Source organism: Lathyrus oleraceus, chromosome 5 (genome assembly GCF_024323335.1).
Source record: "Lathyrus oleraceus cultivar Zhongwan6 chromosome 5, CAAS_Psat_ZW6_1.0, whole genome shotgun sequence".
Taxonomy (NCBI): Eukaryota; Viridiplantae; Streptophyta; class Magnoliopsida; order Fabales; family Fabaceae; genus Lathyrus; species Lathyrus oleraceus.
In genome coordinates, this window is record NC_066583.1 from 510,268,517 (window position 1) to 510,283,586 (window position 15,070).

General features: G+C 33.1%; 3 long non-coding RNA genes across 3 annotated transcripts; 2 read left to right on the plus strand and 1 right to left on the minus strand.

Annotated features, from left to right (window-relative positions):
• Positions 1-6,649: 6,649 nt before the first annotated feature.
• Positions 6,650-7,685, plus strand: LOC127085902 (uncharacterized). The gene is made up of 2 exons (XR_007789301.1): positions 6,650-7,267; positions 7,355-7,685. It is a non-coding gene; the product is annotated as an uncharacterized LOC127085902 (long non-coding RNA).
• A 2,121-nt stretch (positions 7,686-9,806) lies between these two features.
• Positions 9,807-11,744, minus strand: LOC127085903 (uncharacterized). The gene is made up of 2 exons (XR_007789302.1): positions 11,574-11,744; positions 9,807-10,703 (listed from the first exon to the last, which is right to left on the minus strand). It is a non-coding gene; the product is annotated as an uncharacterized LOC127085903 (long non-coding RNA).
• On the plus strand, positions 11,581-12,426 carry LOC127085904 (uncharacterized). The gene is made up of 2 exons (XR_007789303.1): positions 11,581-11,724; positions 11,843-12,426. It is a non-coding gene; the product is annotated as an uncharacterized LOC127085904 (long non-coding RNA).
• The last annotated feature ends 2,644 nt before the right edge of the window (positions 12,427-15,070 follow it).

Below are 15,070 nucleotides of genomic sequence, written 5' to 3' on the forward strand. Positions count from 1 at the left end.
TTGGACAGTTTTATGCCTTTTATAAAAGGAAAAATATGCATAATATTTAGTAGTTGGAGGTTTTTTATAGTAATTTGAGACCCATTAGAATTTAGGAGCAATGATTGAAAGTTTTTTTTCCCGTTGAAGACTGATTTCCATCTTCAAATTCATATATTTTTCTTCTAAGCTTATTGTTATAAATAATTTTATAATGAGTAACTAAGTTTTCTTAAATTAGACCTTTTGAGATGGCTTTATTTTGATCTATTTGAACCATGTAATTGGCTGAGTATTATTTTATTAATTTGCAATTCTAGTATTATTCAGTTATATTTGTTCTTAATGCTTTTTTTATGTTTACGAATGTACAAATTTATCTAGGTTTTGAATGATTACTGACCCTAACTTTTGAAACCTGACTTAATTTATCTTTTTATAATTAGTAATTACTTTAGGAATAGAGAATTATAATCTTGTGATATAGGAATTAACACGCGATAAAATATGTTTTGATTTCAAATTCTTCTAAGGGGTTATGGATTTTTTATTAAAAGAGAGGGTTATACATCAAATAATTGGGTATACCTATTTTGTTAATTCATCTTAATACTATAAGAACACTTTAAAGAAATCGACGCAATTACAAAACAATTAGGATTGACAATAAACCGAACAAACTGTAATATAGTTCGGAACTCGATTCAACAATTAAATCGTTGAACTAGGTTCATGAAGCAAATGAGTTGAATATGAATAAAAAATTAAGTTCGTTAACTAAATGAGCTGAACTTGAACTATACATAATTTGACTCGTTAGGTTCATGAATCAACTCAATTATATATAAGAACAATTACATTATCTTTAAGAGTATATTTAAAGATGTACTGCAAATCTTAACCTTATATTTTCTTTTAATGTAACAGTTTTAATTGATAATATATATATTCTCAATTGAGAAAAATATTTCTAAAAATAATTATACAAATAAAATCAACATCATATAAATGACGTTTTTCAAAAAAATAATTTAAAAATTAACAAACATATATTTTCTAATTTAAAAAATATCTTTTTAAAAAATATACTTAATATATAAAAAAAGTATCTTTAAATTAAAAAAATTTTCTAAATTTCCTTTAATTTTTAAAAAATATCTTTTTAAAAAATATCTTCTTAATTTAAGAAAAACAAATAATATTCTAGATTTCCTTTAATTTAAAAATATATATTTTTAAAAAATATACTTCATATAAAAATATCTTTAAATTTAAAAAAAAACATATATCTTTAATTTGTTTTAAATTATCTTTAGGAAATTTTTAATGAGTCCAGTCGAGCTAAGGCGAGTTCGACTCGACTCGACTCATTTTCATCCTTACAAACAATGACAAATAAAGGATTCGAGAAAGCCCTGGTTATTTTAATCTCTATTAACTTTCATCTTTTTATTTTCTTTAGGTAAAAAACCAAACTTTTTTGGAAACACCATGACTTAGTAATTTAAGTATAATGATATTGTCATGCTGCAACTTAGCAATATTTGTGGAGACAAACTTATTATAAATATTATTACTTGGCAATGATTTAGTACACTTGCTAAATATTCCATCAAGTTTTTGGCGCTGTTTTCAGTGGTTATTGATTAATTTAAAAAAATCAATTAAGTTATGCTTATGATTTATTTTTATTTTTTAAAAAATTTAGTTTTTATTTTAGTTTTTTATTTTATTCTACTTTTCAAATTTTTTCTGTTATTAATTTTAGTTATTTTCAATTACTATTTCATGTTAGTATTTTTTAATTGTGTCGTACTAATGATATGTTTTTCTTTCTAATTGTTTATGTGAGGTAAAGTATCTATCAAATTGCTTTATATTCAGATGACAACACAAAAAGTGAAATAGCTCTGAGGAAGAAATGTGAATGTATGATGGAACTTGATTTTTAACTTGGTCTATTAGCATAAATCAAAGTTGTATCAAATAAATTGGTTTCCTCAACTCTAGCTCAAAAAAATGTTAATCAAGTCAGGGTATTACGATGTGACTTATGTGGTGAAGGTCATGTCAATGATTGTGTACTAAAGGGATATGCTAAAGAGACTCGTTATATTGTAAATTTTCAAAAACTAAGTCCTTACATAGTGGGAAGATCATCCAAATTTCAAATAGAGTAATAATCAATGTCAAAGCTTTAATAAAAAAATCATCGAGATCCACCACCAAGAAAGCCATATCCTCTAAAAGAGGCCGTGCAACAATTCATGAAGATGACTCAAAACATTTTTGAAACAATGAAGTCAATTCAAGATACATCCATCAAGATCCATGAAATATCTCTTAAGAATATTGAAATGCAAATTGGGAAGTTTTACAAACAATTGGAGAGTTTAATGGATATATAGTGGTTAATCCAAGAAATGATAAAGTTGAGAGAGAAGTCTAAGATGAATGGAAGGTAGTAGATGAAGGATGAGTTGAAAAAGAACAAGACGAATAAAAATGCATGCCATCAAATAGAAGAATTTGAGGTGAAAATAAATATGAGAAAAGAGAAAGAATGTTAAGTGAGGATGATCTAGTTTTGGATTCAACAATTTGTCTAGATGTAAATATCCAACTAGAAAACATTTAACAAAAGATTATCCCTAAAAATCAGTTTAGAAACAAAGTACATGAAAGTAACAAAAAAATTGATGAAGTATAGAATGTCATTTATGCCTTGTTCTCTACTATCAAATTGAAGAAGATCTGGAAGGAGCCTTATAAACCCTCAATTTCATAAGATTCTTACCCCAAGAAAAGGAGGAAAAATGATATATTGTTTGTGTCATATATGTCTCCCTATAAAAGAATCAAACTGTCAAGCTAATGATCATAAAGAAGCGTTATGTGGGAGGCAATCCACAAAATAGTGTTACTTAATTTTTTATTTTATTTTTCTTTCCTTTTGAGTATTTGTGTTGTTATTTAAAATGACTGAACTTCCTTTCTTTATAAATTTTTATTTTAAAATCATTACCCACATATCAATGACAACCACAAGTGAAAAGAAAAATATTTAAAAAAACTGTGATGAGGATGCTCAGTTGTTATGGTAGTTATAAATGTGGATTGAAAAATAAAGAAGATGAATAATATCTAAATATTGTATACTCAACTTCAAGCCACCTAAACAAGTAAGGTTTGAGCCCAAATATATCATTTTTTTTAACTTTTTTCTTACTATTGAGAGTATCCAGGCAATTGCTTATTTCTAGAAGTTAGAACTTTTCTAAGTAGTTGATTGGTCTAATTTTTTATACATACTGAGACACTTATTTGTTTAAACTATGAGTATTTTCAAGTCATCCTTTAATTTAATCATCTATTGTTAAACCTTTAGAGCCTTGGTCACTTCTTTTGGAGACATAGTCATATTATAAGTCAATTAACTTGAAAGATTAATCTTTCCATTCTCTTGGGAGTTAGGTAAAATTGAATTTTCCTTGTTAATGTAAAATACTAAGTTAGGGGTTGCTCTTGAAACTATCAAAATTTTAAGTTTGTGTGGGGGGTACTAAAGAACATTTAATAAAAATAAAGAAGTTCAAATGTCTTTTTTTTAAACAAAGAGAAAAAATAAACAAGAAAAGTTATTCTCTAATTAATGAATTCGTAATTAATATTATGTTAAGAATTTTTGTGGAACAAGTAAAACAAGGAAAATATCTAGTTAATTCCAAATTTTAAACCTATTATCCAAAAAAATATCACATTGACATAAGCTCCGTTATAACCTGAAAAGACCTCAAAAGCGTGTATTCAAATTCCGAGTTTTAATGATTTTTGGAAAATTTGCAAGCTTATGATAAAATAACTATTGTATATTTAGTCAGTGATTACCATATTAGTCCACTTAAGCGAAAATATGAGAAAATGATACAAGTTGGTTGTATCTGAGCATTAGAAGAATTATTTGGACTTTTATTAATTGAAGAAAACAGCATAGGTGACATTTGACCCAAGAAGGTGTGGTGATAATTGGTTGGGTACGAATGCCATTTTAGTGTTAAAATTTTTAGTTTGCAAATGTGTTCCTTCAGGACAAGTAACAAATCAATTTTGGGTTGTGATGATAGTCGGTCATCATGTAGTTTTAATAATTGTTTTTAGGGTTTTTAATAGTATTTAGAGGATAATTACATGGTTTGAAGATGAATTTTGGAGATAATGAAAAAAGCTGTGAATTTTCAGCACATTTTACATAATGATGTCGGTCGAGTAATTTGATCATATCTAGAGCGCTTCATAACTCCTATTGAAGTGACACCAACAGAAAATGAAAGCTAACAAAAAGAAATAGCAAGAATTATAAAAGGAAAAGTATGCAAAAAAATTTAAGCTTTTCAGTTTTTTTAGAGAAAATTGACAGTGAAACAGATTTTAGGAGCAAGGATTGAATTTTTTTCTCCAATGAAGATTAATTTTCATTTCCAATTTCATGTATTTTTCTTTCAAACTTGTTGCTATGAATAATTTTAGTATGGGTAGCTTAGTTTTCTTATATTAGGTCTTTTGATATGAATTTATTTTAATCTATTTAACCATATATTGGATTAATACTATTTTATTAATTTGCAATTCCAATACTATTTAGTTATATTTGTGAAAGTGAAGTCACATTATCGTATGGTGTCATATTCTTTGTTTTGATGTTTTTGTCAATTTGAGTGTATATGATTGTGTTTATTCACTTAATTGTAAATTTCTTTTTATTTAAATATTCACATATTTGTAATTCATTTGCAATTTGATTTGTACGATTTTTAGTTCGACTATTTATCATTATACAATTAAGACCCCTCAGTAATCAATAAAATTATAGTTTTAATCCATTATATTTTGCCTTTTTAGCAAAGCAAGTTGGTGTTTTTGTTTTATCTAATGCTTTTTGAATCCCAAGTTATAACACTTAAATCAAAGTGGCCAAATATTTGAATAGAATCACGTGCAATGTGTGACTCGAATCAAGACTCTTGTGAAAATTGGAATTTTCCTTTAGAGGATTTGACTGGAATCATAAAATTAACTTGACTCGAATCACAACCTAATGTGACTCAAGTCATGTTTAAAGTTTCAATAGAATCATAGCTCTCCATTATCACAACCCGATTTTGACCCTTAATCATCGATTCAATAGATTCATCATAGCTATTGCATCCTGTCGCGACTGGAAAAATGACAGAGTCGCCACCATTCTTAATTGTTCCTAAGGAACAAGGAAATAATGATAAAACCTATTAACTAAATGTGAGATACTGGGTTCGGGAGTTGGTTAAGTAAGGGGAAGGTGTTAGGCACCCCTTACCTCCAGTGTACTCAATGGGATCCTCCTCTAATTTTAGGGCTAATGTATGTTTCTAAGGTGTTTGCTTGATTTCTAATTAACTATTGATTATTCATTTATTTACAGAAGGTATTCCATTTAAATGGACGAGAGACCCAAAAAGTTTTTTTTATAATTGTACTCGCTGGAGTTTACATCTCTATGCCTACGTACCTCCGCATTAGGTGAGGGATCAGAGTACCGTAGTTCTTCTTAAAAATGTTGATTGGTTGGTTGTTTTATCCCTTGAAAATTCTCACGGATCGGGGGCGGAGAAATGATTTTAGAAAATGCCTCAATACACTAGGGTAGAGGTCTTACGGTTTGAAGTGAATTTGAACTGATTTTAACACTTTATCTCTTGCAAAAAATATTGATTTAATTTATTTATGAAAATAACTTAGAAGTCATAGTTATGTGTTAGGCGTAACCCTTAATCCCAGTTTCAACTCTCAATTTAACCCTTGAAAATCCCATATTTTTATCCCCATATAGTATCCCATGTCTTAGTCCCATTTTTTATTTTTGAAAATATCATTTAATTTAATTAATAAGAATATATTAAATATGATGTAATAATATAATACAAAATGAATAAAATTAAATAATTTAAATTAGATTCCACGAGATATATCCCATATCCCTATTTTGTCCCATCTTTATACCCCTTAAGACCCTAAGAATTATTCGTGATTCTATCCCCTAATTCCTGATTTAATTAACTTTAATATAAATAATATAAATCTCTAATCAATTAAAATATTACTATCATAATTAATTAATTAAATAAAAATGTCATAAATAAAAAAATAACAAAAAATTAATTTTAATTTTAGTTGAATTAATCCTAAATATTAAATGGATAAATCTTAATTAATAGTTAATTAAGTAATTATTTAACTAAAATTAATAAAACGAGGGGGTGGTATTTTGAACTGGTAAGCAAATGGGCCATTAGGAAAGGGGTGCCACAAGAAATAGAGAGAGAGAGAGCCCAAAGGCCCACGCATGGGGGCTGACCACGGAAGGGGAGAGTCAACGGCTGACTTTCCCTGGATTTGCTAGATCAAGATCCCAAGGATCCCGTAACGCATGATCTTAGCCTTTGATCAGGTGGACCTGTCAAAGTATGCGAGATAAGGGGTTCAAATTCAAAGTCAACAGGGGACCATGATACACGGGCATGCACGGGATACTTAGTTGACCAGGGTGGTCAACTGATCCACGTTCCTCCGAGGCGCCACTTGGCAAACATCTGGGGAAGAACGAATGGGGTATATAAGCAAACTCCATTCACAAACTTTCATTTCCCCTTTCTTTCTCTCTCTACTTCTCTCCTTATCTTAATGCCCATTTCTACTCTCTGACCTCTCTCTAAAACGAACCCTCATCCGGCCTCCCTTCTCCGCCTTTCACCACCATCCAAAGCACCACCTTCCCCAGATTCTGGTTGATCTTCAACCGGTATCTTCAAATGTTCATCCATTATTTTCCAAAACGCCCTCAATCTCTAAACCTGGGTTCTTCAGATGAACCCTAACAACTTCTTCAACCTAGAAACCTCCCAAACCGAAGAATCCCAAATGGGTTCTCCTAAACCCGAAGAACCCTAACCTATGCCCAGATGAACCCTATGGTTCATCACATGAACCCTAACCCTAGCCATTACCTAAAAACTCCCTAAATCATGGCTGATCCACAAATCGGTCTTCCCTAACCCCAACCAAACCCTTAAATTCCCAAATCAAACCCCAAGGAAACAAAAACTTTTAACCCTAACCTTAATCCCCTTTTAATTCATTCATCAATTCAACCTATAAAACTGCAATAAACACAAATAGGCAAGCAACACAACAAATATATTATGCGAAAAGGGGGTCAACCTACGATATGGAGATGTATTCCGGTTCATGAAAGGTAATATCTGGTTCTTTTCCTTTCTCCTTTTGATCTGATTGTCTTCTTCTTACTTCTGACTTCTTCTTCTTCCTTGTTTCATGTTAGAGTTTAAATGTTAAACCTTAACCTCTGTTTAATGGGAGCTTTGGTGATGGTTTGGTGGATTGCGGAAGCAAGAATTTTGAGGATTCTTTTTTAGGGTTTTATTTTTTTCGTCCCTCATCCAGTCTTAGCATTAGGCTTTTATAGATTGATTTTAGGTTTTAGGATTTAATTTGATTGATTCAATCAGGTAACTTAGAATTTGATTCTGATTGTTTTGTGTTAGAAATGAAAACTATATTCAAATTGTAACTGAAATTATAATGTATTTGGTCCAATATTTGGTTTGTAATTCGTGATCGTATGAAATTAGAAAGTTTGGATTGAGTTAAAATTTTCAGTTTTTTTGATTTGCTTCTGTTTTCACTGTTGCGCGCCCTTGGGTTTTGAGGTTGAAGATGATGGACCTGGGTCACACTTGACCTGATTCAGGGAGTGGGTCCTCGATTTGACCTAGTTGACATTCGGGTTATCCAAATAACCCAGTTACGAAAATAAGTTTGGATCAGGCCCAACTCTAATTTCAAACAAAAAGACCCCAAACAGACCAAGAAAAAAAAAGATAAGAAGCCCAATAATAGTAACCCCAAGATACCAAAATGAATAAAACGTGATTAAATAAACTTAACTCTAATATTCATTAATTAATAATAATATTCTAATAATGACAAATGATAATAAATAATAATATCGATAGTAATAATAATAATGTTAATATTCATTAATTACTAATGTTAATATTTTAATAATGAATAATAATAAATAATAATATTGATAATAATGATAATAATATATAATAATGTTGATAATAATAATAATAATGTTAATAAATAATAATTTTAACCCTTGAAAGTATAACTACTAAAATTGAATAATTGACCAAAAATTAATTAATATTTAAAGGATCCAATTAAAATACCAAAATCAACCCAAACCCACAACTTAATATTCTAAGCGAAATTGCTAAAAAAATAGATTCAATTAATATTTAAACATTTATCAATAATCGAAGTCCATCCTAGCCCTAATGTTATACTTAAAACCTAATTTAAACCTAAACGAACAAACATAAAGCTAAATATTCTCATAAAAGGACAAATAGGTCCCCCCCCCCTTTGACTTTTTGTTATTGGGGTTGACATGGTGAAAGAGAAAGATTAAGTGGTCAAAATTTGATTTACGATAGCTGCCCCTATTTAATCAGCTCTAGACTGAGATGATGATGACGATGAGCTTTCATCTTCTCCAGGCGGAGATGGTTAAATATAGAGTGGAAGCCCCAATTTTGACCACAAAGTTAGTAGATCCTGGGGATGATCGAGGATTGGATGATCCATGATAATCGGTTGGTCTCTGAGCCAAATCATGATATAAGCCCTTATGACAAAAACCCTGATGAAACCCCATGGTAAAACCCTTTATAAAATTATGATGAAACCCCTTTGATCAGGTTCTGATTGAACACCTTGATAAAATTCCAATAGAACTCTTTGATCGACTTATGGTAGAATTCCTTTGATAGAATTCTCTGATGAAACCTATTGGTGCAGTCCTTTGATAAAATCCCTTGTGCTGGTGAAGAAAAGCTTGATGCAATCCCGATGAAATTCTTTTGACAAAACCCTTGGTTGAAACCCCTCGCTAAAAATTGTATAGAACCCTATGATACCCTTGATGGACCCTTATGTTAAATTCCCCTGATGCAAAACCTTGATATAATTCGTGGTGTTCTTGATGGAACGTATCATGTATGTGTGATAGGTTGATAAGCTAGGGATGTGAGAGGTGAAACCTTGTTCACTAGTTAATAATGACCATTTAGGGATGCTCTCCAATTGGATAGACTCCTAAAGACTCATGGTGGATGAGCTTGCTGGGGAAGTTCTTTATTAAAAAGGTGTTTATAGGAGTGTTACTTACTGGAGAAGGCCAATAAGTATTCCCACTCGAGGAAGTGTATTGGTATAACTGGGGATTGGACCTCTAAGAGTAGTCACACTTCATATGCCATGTATTATGTATGCATGTTTATGCGTATGCATATTTTGAATGGATGAATGATGCGGTGTTCGGGATAACGCCTCTTTTATGATATGTGTATGTGATGCATGACTTTGTGGTAACCGATGTTTTCGTGATATTTTGACTCCCTGACCCCTTGAGATCTTGATATGTCCTTGGAACAGGCCATGATACTCTTGATATTCAGGAATATGTAGTGCTCTTTTTTTGAAAATAGAGAAACTTTCGTACTGGTGTGACTGTTAATTTATGAACCCCGTGTTTTATTTGAGAAACAATGTTGGAAGAATATGATCCCTTTGCCATTTCAAAATCAAATTAAAATATGTTTTCTCTTGCAAGCCTTTTTTTATTATGCCCAATGTTTCAATGCTTTATTCACAAATAATTGTTATTTTGTAATCAAGCAGAAAAAATTATAAAGCAAAGGAAGTGATTCAAAAAACAAATTTCATTAATTGAGATTTGGCCCGTAAATGGGCGATATTGCATAAAGAAGTAATTCCTGTAAGGAGAAATTACCAAAAATCTAAGAAGATGTAAAAATGGCAATGAAAAACAACTTTATTCATGTCCCTGTTTAACCCAACACGTTCTATTATCCCTATCTCTTTGAGGTCACAATACTTTGCTTTCGAAGGTGATGATTGAATTGATTACTCCCATCTAAATTCTTGTTGTAGGAAGAAATAAATGATGAGGTCATATGCCTTTTGGATATCTCTATTTTTTGCCTGGACTGCTCTTTTCGAGTCTTAGTCCACCAGGATGATATACCCTATTTCTCCTAAGCCTCCCTTTTGTGTTTTCGACTTATCGGGTTTTATTTTTATACTAGTCCCTAATTTTTGACAGGATTGCTCTTTCAAGTTTTCAATCCACCAGTGAAGCGCCGCGAAAAATACAGAGGCGCCACCGGATTTTATTTATTCCAAAGTAAAGGGAAAATAGCGATAAAACCCCAAATGAGAGAAATGGTCTCGCAACAAAGAGCGAATTCGGAAGTCGGTTATGCGAGGGGAAGGTATTATCACCCCTCACATCCATGGTACTCCATGGGAACCACTTGCTCATATCAATTGCGTATGGATGTTTATTTATCTGTTAATTGCTTACTATCGGGAGTGAGATAAAAGAATAAGGTGGGAGAGAAAATAAGTTTTAATTTAGTGTGCTCGACAAGGAGTTGGGCCCTCGTGCCTACGTATCCCCATACGTGCAATAGGGAAGTCAGAGCTTCGTAGTTCGGCTCAAAAATGGCGTATTTGTTTGGTTGTTTTTACTAAACAGTATTGACGTTCTTGTGCTACTGTTCACTTGCTTGTATACTCTGTCATGGGAGCGGAAAGAAAAAAATCATTAGGCGAGATACGGATCAAAAATGGAAAATTACCTAAAGAAAAAAAATCATGGTAAAAATATACCCTTAGCCATATTAATCAAAACATGAATAAAATCAATAATATGAATTAACATAACCTAATGGCCAATTATGATCCAAGCAAGGTTAACTAGAATGAGATTAATTCTGAAAAAAAACTAAAATCCAATTAAAACAATATAACCTATTTTCTAAATCAAATTTCCTAAATCCTAATTAACTATGAATTACCCTAATTACTAGAATATTACTTCCTAGTATTTCTAAAACCAAAAATTAATCCTAATTTTAACCTAACAAGAAAAAATCAGCGGCAACACTAACCAACGAGAATTCAATAAGATCATCATGGTTAATCATGGACTAACTGAGATTAATAACTAATGCAATGGGCCTTGGGGGTGATAATTGGAGGGGAAGTGTATGGGATGGGAGAACTTGGGCCATGAATTCGTTATAAGGACGAGGCCCAACATCAGTTCACCACAAAAACCTCTAAGAACCGGGTTTAATGCCAGACCCGCAACTCACCCTCAGGTTCATTCAAAGGAAATGAAAGTGGAACGAATGCGAGGAATCTCGACCGAAACCAAGACGAAGCAGCTTGCACATCAACCATACACCGTCGCCGTCTTAGTCCTGTGTATCATCTCCGACAGCCATCACCTTCGAGAAGGATCAAAGACCCACTTCCTCAATGTTCAATCGAAGAATCGAGGATGCAAGACTAAGTTTTCATTCCAGCTCAATCAAATCAACATCGTTGAATGCATGTTCTCGCACAAAAATGGAAAGAAAACGTAGGGAGAAGAAACCTACCGATTTATTCCGATGCAGCGGTTCAGAGGAGATATACGCTCGTTGTTGATTCACGTTGATAATCGTTCTTACTCTGAAGAATGAAAAGAATCTCCTTTTGAACCCTTTTTGGTGAATCCCACTAGTCGAAGGTGAAGCCCTCCGAATTGCCGTGAGTTTTCTCTCTGTTTCACCCTTCTTCTCCGCTTCTGTTATGAGCTTTTGCTTCTTTTGGATTTCTTCTGCGAAAACATGTTGAAGGTTCCTCCTTTCCTATTATTTATTTGCAGAATTTTTTTCTGAAAATTGGTTGTTCCTTTTTGCGCCTTCTGTCGATGAAAGTGAATTAGAGGTTGGTGAAGGTTGGAGAGTTCTTGGATATGTCTTTGGTTCTTGCAAAATCGTGAGTTATTGAAGGTTCTCAGAGAAGAAGATGCAGGGTTCGGTGGTGAAGAAGTTGCTAGATAATGGAGAAGAAGTTGGTTGAAGTTTTGTTTTAGGTTGGTGCGGAGAGGGTTGAAGAAGAAAAAAGGGAGAGTTTGTTATCTTGATTTTTTCTCCGAGGAAAAGGAAGGAGAAGAAGTCCTGTTAATCCTGTACTTATAGAAATTACGGTTTGCGTTTTGGTAATTTGCACTGCAGTTTCTATTTGGATGCGTCTTCAGCGTTTGTTCTGGTGCTTTCGGCGTATGTGACGCGTTCATTTGTTCCTCGCCTTGGCCTGTGTTTGATGTCGTTTTTATATTCGCAGTTCACTGCGTTTGATTTTGTTTTTATATTCGCGTTTCACTGCGTTTGTAATTATGAGCTACAATGAACTTCTTTTCAGCTGGTGTACTTTTAATCTTTCTGCAATTCCACTGTTCAAGTCCCATTTGGATAGGTTGGCCATGTAAGGTGCTTAATTAAAGAGTGAAAAAACTGGATTAATTGGATTAGAATTAATTGGATATGGTTTTGATTTTGGGTACTAAGAATTGGATTAAATAAAAAGGGGTTAACTGGACAATGGATATAAAAATTGGAAAATGGATAACAATTGGATATTGGATATCTGGATATGGTTTTTGTTGGATTTAATAAAATGTAATGGGCCTTAATGGATAATTGGATGGATAATTTGGTTTGGTATGGTTAATGAACAAAAAATGGATTTAAAAAATGGATTTAAAATATGGATAAATGGTTTATGGATATTTGGTTTTAAAATGTAGATATGGGTTATGGGTTATAAAAATGAATAATTGTTGAAATGGGCTTCAAACGGGTTTGGCCCACTAACAAAATAAAAATGCAATTGGATGTGAATGAGTATTGAGATTCGATTGAATTGGATATGCATATGAAGTGGATTTAAAAGGTATGAAGATGGTTAAAAGTCGATTTTGGTTAGATGGTTGACCAAAAAGTCAACAGTTGACCAAAAGTCAACATAGGTAAAAATGTGTATTTTTGAGTGGAAAATGAAAAATGGACCATGATGACAATGCAACGCATAGATGAACTGGGACTATTGTGAACCGATTATCCAAGGAACCAAACATAAACCAGGGTCCCAACCAACTGTTAACATGAATGCACCATGATTGAATATGGATATGATTGAAAGCCCAATGTTCTTAAACAAAATGAAACATGTCAATCCAAACAAACACAACCAAGCAAATGAATACTCAACCAAGCAACTGACTGTAGCACCTTGAATGAATCCTAACCAATGAACTAGAACCATGCATCTTGAGCAAAGAACTGAATCATTTATAATGAACCAGACGAATCAGATGCAACCTCCCTGAATTAGGGTTTCCACTATGCTCCCTGATGAATACCTATAATATTAAAAGTTCCAACACAACCAAGTCCATCACATGAACCCTAGCCTGGAGACTTAACCTTCATTCCATGCCTTGTGCGACAAAACCCTTGAACCCATGATTTTTTATGTTTTTTTTTCAATGCAAGTGGAATGTACTATGATATTATGCCTATGTAGATGAGATGAATGCAAATGCTTAGGGTTAGTGACCTAGATGAACTTGTGACGGGTAGGGTGAATTTTGGGGTATGACAGCTGCCCCTATTTAATCTTCTCAAACATGAATGTATGGATAGTAACAGCTCCTGGCATTCAAGGTAAGAGAGGATTAAACACTAAAATATCGAAAAATTTGCCCATCAAGAACAAATGAAATGTGAAGATAGGTCATGAATAAATTCTCCATTGAGGTATGGGGTGAGCAAGATGTCTTTTGTGCAAGGCAGCTGCTGGGGATTTAAATGTATTATCTGGTCAATGGTTATTTATGAAAGGTTAGGGATGCATGACATATGCGAGATGCTGATGCAACACGATTGACTCTCCCCTTTTTTTTCCAACAAGCTCTCTGTATTTTTATGAACAAGTTTTTCTTTTTATTTTTGTTTCTCAGAACTCTCCGGCAAGCACTGAGAAAAAATTTCGTTGGGGAGAAAGGGGTGAAAGATTTGGGAAGGAATGATTTTCCAGGTGGAACCTGGACTTTGACGCGATGGTCGGGGTATTTAGACTTTCTTAACCAATGGGTTAAGCAGCAAAATGAGGTCTACACAAACGAGTGATGGATACCGACACAAACGAGTATCAAAAGGGGTTAGCATGGCTGAAAGCGGGAGATCGGTATGAACGAATACAGGCAATGAGCCAAAATGAAGGAAGGTTAAAATCTCAATACGATGAGTATTGGAAAAAGAATTGACATGCAATAGGGAATCAATACGGATGATTTTATTTTGCAAGAAGGATGAACACAAACGACTGTTGAGAATCAATACAGACGAGTATTGAGAAGCACATAAGCACAAACGAGTGTTGATGACCGATACAGACGAGTATTGAGAAATGGGTTAACACAAACGAGCGTACCAATAGAGACGAGTACCGAAAAAGGTTTTAACACAAACGAGTGTTAGAGGCCAATACAAACGAATATCGGGAAAAGGTAACACAAACGAGTGGCGGAGACCAATACAAACGAGTATCAAACAAAAGTTTAGCACAAACTAGTGTCGGGGACCAATACAAACGAGTATTGGGAAAGAGTTTAACACAAACGAGTGTTAGAGACCAATACAAACGAGTATCGGAAAAAGGTAACACAAACGAGTGGTGGAGATCAATATAAACGAGTATTGGGAAAAGTTTAACACAAACGAGTGTCGGGGACCAATACAAACGAGTATCGGGAAAAGGTAACACAAACGAGTGTCGGAGACCAATACAAATGAGTATCGGAAAAAAGTTTAACACAAACAAGTGTCGGGGACCAATACAAACGAGTATCGGGGAAAGGTAACACAAACGAGTGTCGGGGACCAATACAAACGAGTATCGGGAAAAGGTAACACAGGCGAGCGTTGAAAAAAATGGTTTAACACAAACGAGCGTTGGAGACTAATACAAACGAGTATCGGGAAATGTTTAATACAAACGAGTGTTGGAGTCCAATACAAACGAGTATCGGAAAAAGGTTTTAACACAA